Below are 8157 nucleotides of genomic sequence, written 5' to 3'. Positions count from 1 at the left end.
CACGGCTACCCAAGCAAGCTGAATTTTTGGTCATTTCGCTTTCGACTAGTGACTTCCTTAAGTGTATTAAGAGGGAATGGCAGGAAGATCCGGAGACCAGTAATATCATAAAAAAATTGGAGGAAGCACCAAGCTCCATGGCTCATTACAATTGGGACTCAAAAAAATTACACTATAAGGGACGCATTGTGCTTGTGACAAATTCTACTTACATCTTCACAAGTAGATTTTAGACAAAGTTATTCCATATGTAAGGTACTAAATCGAAAAGGAGTACGACATATCACCCACAAACAGATGGCCAGATGGAAGTTGTAAATAGGTGCTTGGAGACAACCCAAAGCCACCCACCTAATATAACTACCCAAGGAGAACTCCAGACCCAGCCAAGTGCCATTATTGATCGACGGATCATGACTCGATGACGACGACCCACTACTGAAGTGCTAATATAGTAGGAAAACCTACCAACAGAAGATGCCACTTGGGAGAACTATAACGACTTGAAGATCAAATTCCCAGAATTCATGACTCGTCAACCTCGAGGATAAGGCTGATTTAAAGAGGGCGGGTATATTAGGACTCTAGCTAGGAGAGTCCTAATTGAGAGAGACATTCATATAAAACCTACCTAAGCTGACCCCTATTAAAGAGGTGAAGAGGCCGGCTAGGGTTAGGATGTTGTTTCTTAGAGAAGAATTAGGAGTTGTAAAGGAATAGGAGTCTTGAGTAGGATTCATATTAGGAGTTGGTTAGAAGTAGGAGTCTTGAGTAGGAGTCCTATTAGGAGTTAGGGTTTAGAAGCCCTATAAATAGTCATGTATTCCTTCTCTTTTAATAAGCAATAGATGAATCTTTTCTGCAGCCTTTGAGTGGCAACTTGGAGGGAGAAACCCCTATAGAGTTCTAAGGAGTCCAATCCCCTAAAGAGATCAACCCCAAGCTTAGAATCTGCAAGGGTTCTAACAGTACCCTCCCCTATAGCAGTGATCCACATTACAAGGGCTACGAAGATGCTCCTGATATCGCTACCCAAATCTCTACTAGTCATAAGTTTCTTACATGCCAATCACGTGAGTGATAATTGTTGGCAAATCCATGGGGTGACATCACAAGTGCAACGGACAAATATAAAACAAAATCCTCAAATTTTTCATCGATGTGTTCATCATTATGCAAAGATTGGTGCACAAAATTCGTGAAACTTAAAAGCCACGTGTGAGATAGATTGTTACCTAGGGAGATTATATATCCCTGAATCATAACAGATCTCTAGGAGAGGGTGAAGGAGGTCAAGCATCCTCTTCTCTAGTGGTGATCCACATAGTAAGGCTACGACGATGCTCCTCAAGTCTCCAAGCCTACTATTTGAGGAGGAGAGGGGGAGAGAAGAATAGGAGGTGGCAACCAAGAGAGACTCTAGCCTATGAAACATTGGTTCCCTCCTATTTATAGAGGTCCCCTATCAACTTAACCCTAATAGATCCTGCCCTATTGGGTATTGGATCTCCATCCAAATACCGGAGCCTCTTAGATTAACGGATCTCTATTCAATAATTTCTCATTGACTCTTATTAGATCTCATTCATAGGATCCAATAATTTAAGGTCTTATTGGATATCTAATAAGATAAGGGCTCCAGCGGATATCTTATATCCGAACCTTTATCCATCGTAACACCTACCATATGTGTGTGACCCTTTAGGCCTAATATCGAGATGGCCGTGAGTCACACCTATCAGAACTCCCTTTGGCTCAATGAATTATTATCTCCATAATAATTTACTCGACTCATCGACACCAGACATACTAGGCCACTACGCTACAATCCCTAGATGATACAAGGGAATCCAATCCATTGGACCTATTTGTCCTTAATTACCGTGTACCTATAGTCTCCAATTCATCTAATATCCCAAAGATTGTATACCGGACATGGTGCTATCAGACCCATACGGTTTATACTCGAGTCTCACTCTAATCAGATTCTCCTAGAAAACTCTTTCTCTCTTAATTTGAATGACCCTGGCTAGGGATTTATCTGAACAAGAACATATGAGATATTCCTTTCTTGACACCGAGAGTGGATAATCCTCTATCGACACTCAATATTCCTCAAAAGATTAGCTACGACTCCCGATGACCGGCTATGGTAGATATAAAACCTCCAGACCTATAAGTCTGGTATTAAAGAATAAAGAACTCATACAGGACATCCTTGGTGTTTGAAGTCTAAGGGCCAGATACACCATTAGGACTACAGAATCGTTGTTTGACAATTAGGCATCATCAACCATCCAACATTTCGCAAGTGGATCAATCAGTGAACTCATTCCCCAATGAGCACTTGTATTATATCGCTAGTACCCCCACACGAGTAGCTATTGCACGTCATAGGTACCCAATAAGCCAATCAAGTGAGTGATGACACGTGTGACTTGACACAGAATCTTTTTGCTTATTATATTTTAGCATTTATCACTTTATATTAACTATTACACACACACACACTTTGGAAGAAGATGCATCCAAGTTACTTGTGGAAGGAGAGTTTTCATTTAAATTTAAAGTATCTAAATTAAAGTCATCATCAAAATTATTTCTCTTAAATTTGAGAAGTTCATTAAAAACAACATGAATTGATTCCTCTATAACCAAAGTTCTTTTATTAAAGACATAAAAAGCTTTAGACATACAGGAGTAATAAAAAAAAATACCTTTTATCGGATTTTGCATGAAATTTTCTTAAGGCATCTTTTTCATTTAAAACAAAATATTTACGACTAAAAACTTTAAAATATGAAATATTGAGTCTTTTATTATTCCACAATTCATATGGAGTTTTAAAAAGTAATGGTCTTACAAGAACCCTATTCATGACATAGCATGTCGTGTTAAAGGCTTTGACCCAAAAATATTTGGATAGGCTATGTTCATTAAGCATGGTTCATACTATTTCTTGTAAATTCCTATTTTTTCTCTCAACAACTCTATTTTATTGAAGGTTTCTTGGAGTGGAGAAGTTATGGTTTTACCCATTTAAATCATAAAATTATTTAAAATCATAGTTTTGAAATTTATCATCATGATCACTTTGAATAGAGGCAATCACAAAACCCTTTTTATTTTGAACTAATTTATAAAATTTTAAAAATTATTTAAAGCAATCACTTTTATGTGTCAAGAAGTATGTCTAAGTGTACCTACTATAATCATCAACTATAAAAGCACATTTACTACCTCCTAGGCTTGTTATATCAATTGGTCCAAATAAATCCATATGGATCTATTGTAGTAGTCTAAAAGTGGTTATGTGATTCTTTGATTTAAAACTACTTTTTATTTATTTTCTTAGTTGGCATACATCATAAACTTTATCTTTGATAAATTTAATTTTAGGCATACATCTTTTAAGTTCTTTAGTTGTAATTTGTGAAATTAGTTTCATACTTGCATGGCCTAATCTTCTATGCTAGAGCCATGTATCATTATTTAAAATCGAAAAGCAAGTTTCATCACAAAACTCATCAAGATCAATAGTATAGACATTGTTGGTTTTTAAGGCAATCAAAGATCTATTTATGTATGGTATTTTTATAATACAAGCATTAGATTCAAATTTGATATTATAACATTTATCACATAATTGACTAATACTTAGTAAGTTATGTTTTAAACCATTTACTAATAAAATAATTTCAATTAAAATGTTTGATTTGTTATCTATATTTCCTTTACTAATAATTTTTTTTATTGTTGTCTCCGAATGTGACAAATCCTTCATCTTAGCTAGTAAGCTTAGAGAAGTGTATTGGATCTCCGATCATGTGCCTTAAGGATCCACTATCAAGGTATCATCTCTTGCTCCTAGTTTATGATTGTAAACACATCTACAAGAAATGAGATTTTCTTTTATATACCAATTTAACCTTTGATCCCTTGTAAATAGATCTACCTATCATTAAGTGATTTATGGTTCCTTTAGGAACCCAAACTAATTTGTGTGGACTATACCTTTTAAATAGACATTTGTAGGCAAAATGATTATATTTTTCACAAAAATTATATTTTTTTCTCGGTGAGACATATAATGTAGGTCATTTAATGAAGATAGTTGGCTTTTGTTGAGTGTTACTCATAAAGCTAATTCTTTCCTTTTTATAAATATGACTCTTATTAGCAAGGATCATGTTTAAATATTTGTTCTCTATTTTAAAATTTTTAAATATTTCTTATAATACCAAATTTATCTTTTTAAATGACTCTAATTCTTCACATTTAATATAGGGAGTTAACATACACTTATCATGCTCATTTTTTAATTTTTCAAGTTCACTGGAAAGAGAAGCATAATCATTTTTCAATAATTTATATCTTTTACTAACTAATTTATATTCATCAAACAAATCATGAAAAGCATTTAATAATTCATCAAAAGATAAATGAGCTTTGATTGAGTCACTTACCTCATTGCCAAACACCATTAATGCGTAGTTAGTAACTTCTTCTTTGTTGGTTGACTCTTTATCTTCAGAGGTACTTGAGTCATCACAAGTAGCTTTGAGCGTTTTCTTTGTTTTTAGTAGCTTCTTCACTTGGGGATGCTCATTTTTGAAGTACCCCAGCTTCTTGCATTCATAGTATATTATTTAGTCATTTTTTAGTTCACTTTTGTTCTTAATGTCTTGTTTTATTTTGTTCCTTCTTAAAAAATTTTAAACTTTATTATAAGGAGTGCCAAGTCATCATCATCATTATTATCACTTAAGTTTTCACCTAAGTGGCCTTCTTTAGTTCTAAGTGCTATGTCCTTCCTGTTCTTTGGAAGGTTGTTCTCAAGTTCATCATATGTTATACACGTCATTTCATAGGTCATCAAGAACCCAATAAGTTTTTCAAGCGAAAAGTTATTGAGGCAATTTGCTTCTGGTATTGTCGTTACTTTATGATCCCAACTTTTTGGAATGGATCTTAATATCTTGTTAACAAGTTTAAAATGAGAAAAACTTTTACCAAGTACTTTTAGACCATTGACAATATCCGTAAAATAGGTATACATTTCTCCAATGGCCTTGCTTGGTTTCATACAAAACAACTCATAACTATGAACCAAAAGATTAATTTTTGACTCTTTATCCCTACTTGTGCCTTCATGTGTGACTTTGATTATGTGCCAAATATCATTACAGTTTCACATATAGAAACTCGATTAAATTTGTTTTTATCGAGAGCACAAAACAAAGTAATCATCACTTTAGCATTCAAAGAGAAAGTCTTCTTTTCCAAATCATTTCATTCATTCATTGGTTTGGAAAACTTCTCAAAACTGCTTTCAACAATGTTCCACAATTCGAAATCCATAGAACGTAAAAAAATTCTCATTCTAGTTTTCTAATACGTGTAGTTCGTCCCATTAGTGCTATCATAAAAATTAAGTCGATACGTAACTTTTGGCTTAATAAAAACAAATCAAAAAAGTTATTGAAAGTATACTTGACTTAGAATAATAGCAATAAGCAATTAAGGCAGAAAATAACAGTAATGAAGAGCAACAAGAAAGTGCACACTAATTTTATAGTGGTTCGATCTGTTAGGATCGAAGCGGCACTAAGAGGGGGGGGTGAATTAGTGCAGCGGATTAAAACTTGTAAGTTCGAAAATGATTCCATAAAATGTAAGGAGATTTTGCTTTGATTGTAACTTGAGTAAAGTAAAGACTGAAAACTTGCTGTTGTGTAGATAATAATTGCAGAAAAGTAAGTACTCACACATTCAATGAACACGCTAATTTAAAGTGGTTCGGTCAAATGACCTACATCCACTTGCGAAGCCTTCTTCAATGAGGCTCCCAACTTTTACTAGCAAATCTCTTTGAAGGGGAAGGACAAATACCCCTCTTACAACCTTTTACAAGTGGTTCACACTCTTATAATTTTTGAAGAGGAAAACGGAGGTGAACACTCAAGCAATTTAAGTCAAGACTTGCTAATGACTTTTCTAAGACCTTTTTCTCAATCTATTGCTTTCACAAAAGTTGTAATCTCAGCTGAGAATTGATGGGTATTTATAGGCCCCAAGATGATTCAAATTTGGGCTCCAAATTTTGAATTCTCTTGGGTTTCCGAGGCTGGCGGTGCCATCGCCTGTCGGTGTCTGACACTGACAGTGTACTGGCGGTGCCACCACCCAGTCCGACGGTGCCACCACCGGACCTCTCGGGTGCTGGGCAGTGCCACCGCTCAGTCCAACGGTGCCACCGCTCAATTCTCGGGTTCTGGGTGGTGCCACCGCCTACACCATTTCAGCTCACTAGTTGGACTCCAAACTTGGCCTAAACTAGTCTAAACTCGGGCCCAATTGACCCCTACTTAGGTTATAGGATTAACACCTAATCCTAACCCTAATTAACGTGCTAACTACGAATTTAAAGACATTTCCTAAGCTATTATAAAGTCCGTAAGTCAAGACTTCTTCCGGCGAGCTTTCGGCGGTCTTCCGATAAACTCTCGGAAAACATTCTGCGGACTCCCGGCAGGCTCTTAGACTTCACGATTTGATCTTGGCGAGTTCCGACGAGCTTCTTTGGCAAGCTACGATCTTTCTCAGTGAGCTCCGTGAACTTCCGACGTACCTTCCAGCGAGCTTCCGAAAACCCTTCGGCAAACTCCCTACTCATTTTCGGCTAGTTCCGGCAACATTCTCGACGAATCTTCGGACTCTCAAACGTCCATCGAATTCGACTCCGGTATCCTTGCTTTATGTTTTCAGGCTATCGTAGTTAATCCTGCACACTTAACTTCAATAATATGGATTAGATAAATTAACCCATCAATTGATTTCATCATCAAAATCCGAGATTCAATAATCTCCCCCTTTTTTATGATGACAATAAATTTATGACGGAGTTAAAAATAACTCCCCCAATCTATATGCCATATTATGAGAAGTTAAAAATATTTGAATTCCATCCCTTTGAATTCAAGCATAAACCGATAAGTTCTAACCGTTGAACTTATCGTTATTCTCATTAAGCATGAGCAAATACAAAACTTCGTATTTCAGCTATGAAAATTATTTTTAAGTCAAATGATAAGGGACAATTTTTACTATGACGAGAGATAAAAATTTTCAACATGAATTTCATGATATAAATGTGAGGCATGATTTCATATGATCAACCAATCTAAGAACTTGCGATATACTCAAAGATTTTGCAAGGCATATAAGACATTTGTATTACACAAGCTTTTGCAATTCATATAAGTCATGCTATCGATGCACATAAGACATTTTCATTAAGTCATGCTAAGACATTTTCATTAAGTCATGCTATCGAAATGGTACAAGTCATCACTTCTCTCCCTTTGTCATCAACAAAAAGGAGATGAGACTTGAAGCATACAAATTGTGATCATAAAATCATTAGAAAAAGAATTCAACATCAAGATTAATCATACAAAATTCATCATTCAAAATTAATCTCGCTGAAAATATTTATCCAGAATTTAGCTTAAAAAAAAAATTCAGCATTCATCTAGAACAAATCAGCATTTATCTAGAATTTAAAAATACATCTCAAAAGAAGATTCAGATTTCGTTCAAAAGAAGATGACAAACTTCTAACTTGACATTAAGAGTAAATAGAATAGAATAAGAAGGTACAACGATTACTCCTTAGGAGGTAATCCATAGTGCTGATACATGATATCTATTTTCTGATTCATTTGCCGTAGTTCCTTCAAAATTTCAATTTGTTGGATTTGAATTTGTTCTTGCTGCGATTTGAGTTGGTCTTGCTATGATTTGATCTGATACAATTCTGCCATAATGAGTTCTTCGAAGGATGAAACAGGAGCTAAAGGTGTTGCGCCAAAGGGGCTAGGAGGAGGAGATTCATTTCCTCTAAGAATTGGTGTTTCGGGGTGTTCTACTAGTGGGGGAATTGGATCGGTCCTTCTAGGTTGCCTAACCCATATACCGTTGCTAAATATGCACCTAAGTCTTTTAAGCAGATTTTTATTGATGATGTTATATCGATCACTTTGAATTGTTTCTTCATCGGGTGGGATACAAATGTCATGAGCAAGTAGGAATCGAGTGATTAACCCTCCATATGGCAACATAGTGTCTTTAGCTATAATATCCTGCATGTGTTGC

This window comes from Musa acuminata, chromosome BXJ3-10 (assembly GCF_036884655.1).
Source record: "Musa acuminata AAA Group cultivar baxijiao chromosome BXJ3-10, Cavendish_Baxijiao_AAA, whole genome shotgun sequence".
NCBI classification, from domain to species: Eukaryota; Viridiplantae; Streptophyta; class Magnoliopsida; order Zingiberales; family Musaceae; genus Musa; species Musa acuminata.
The sequence above is the reverse complement of the archived record's forward strand: the minus strand, read 5'-3'. Positions refer to the sequence as shown.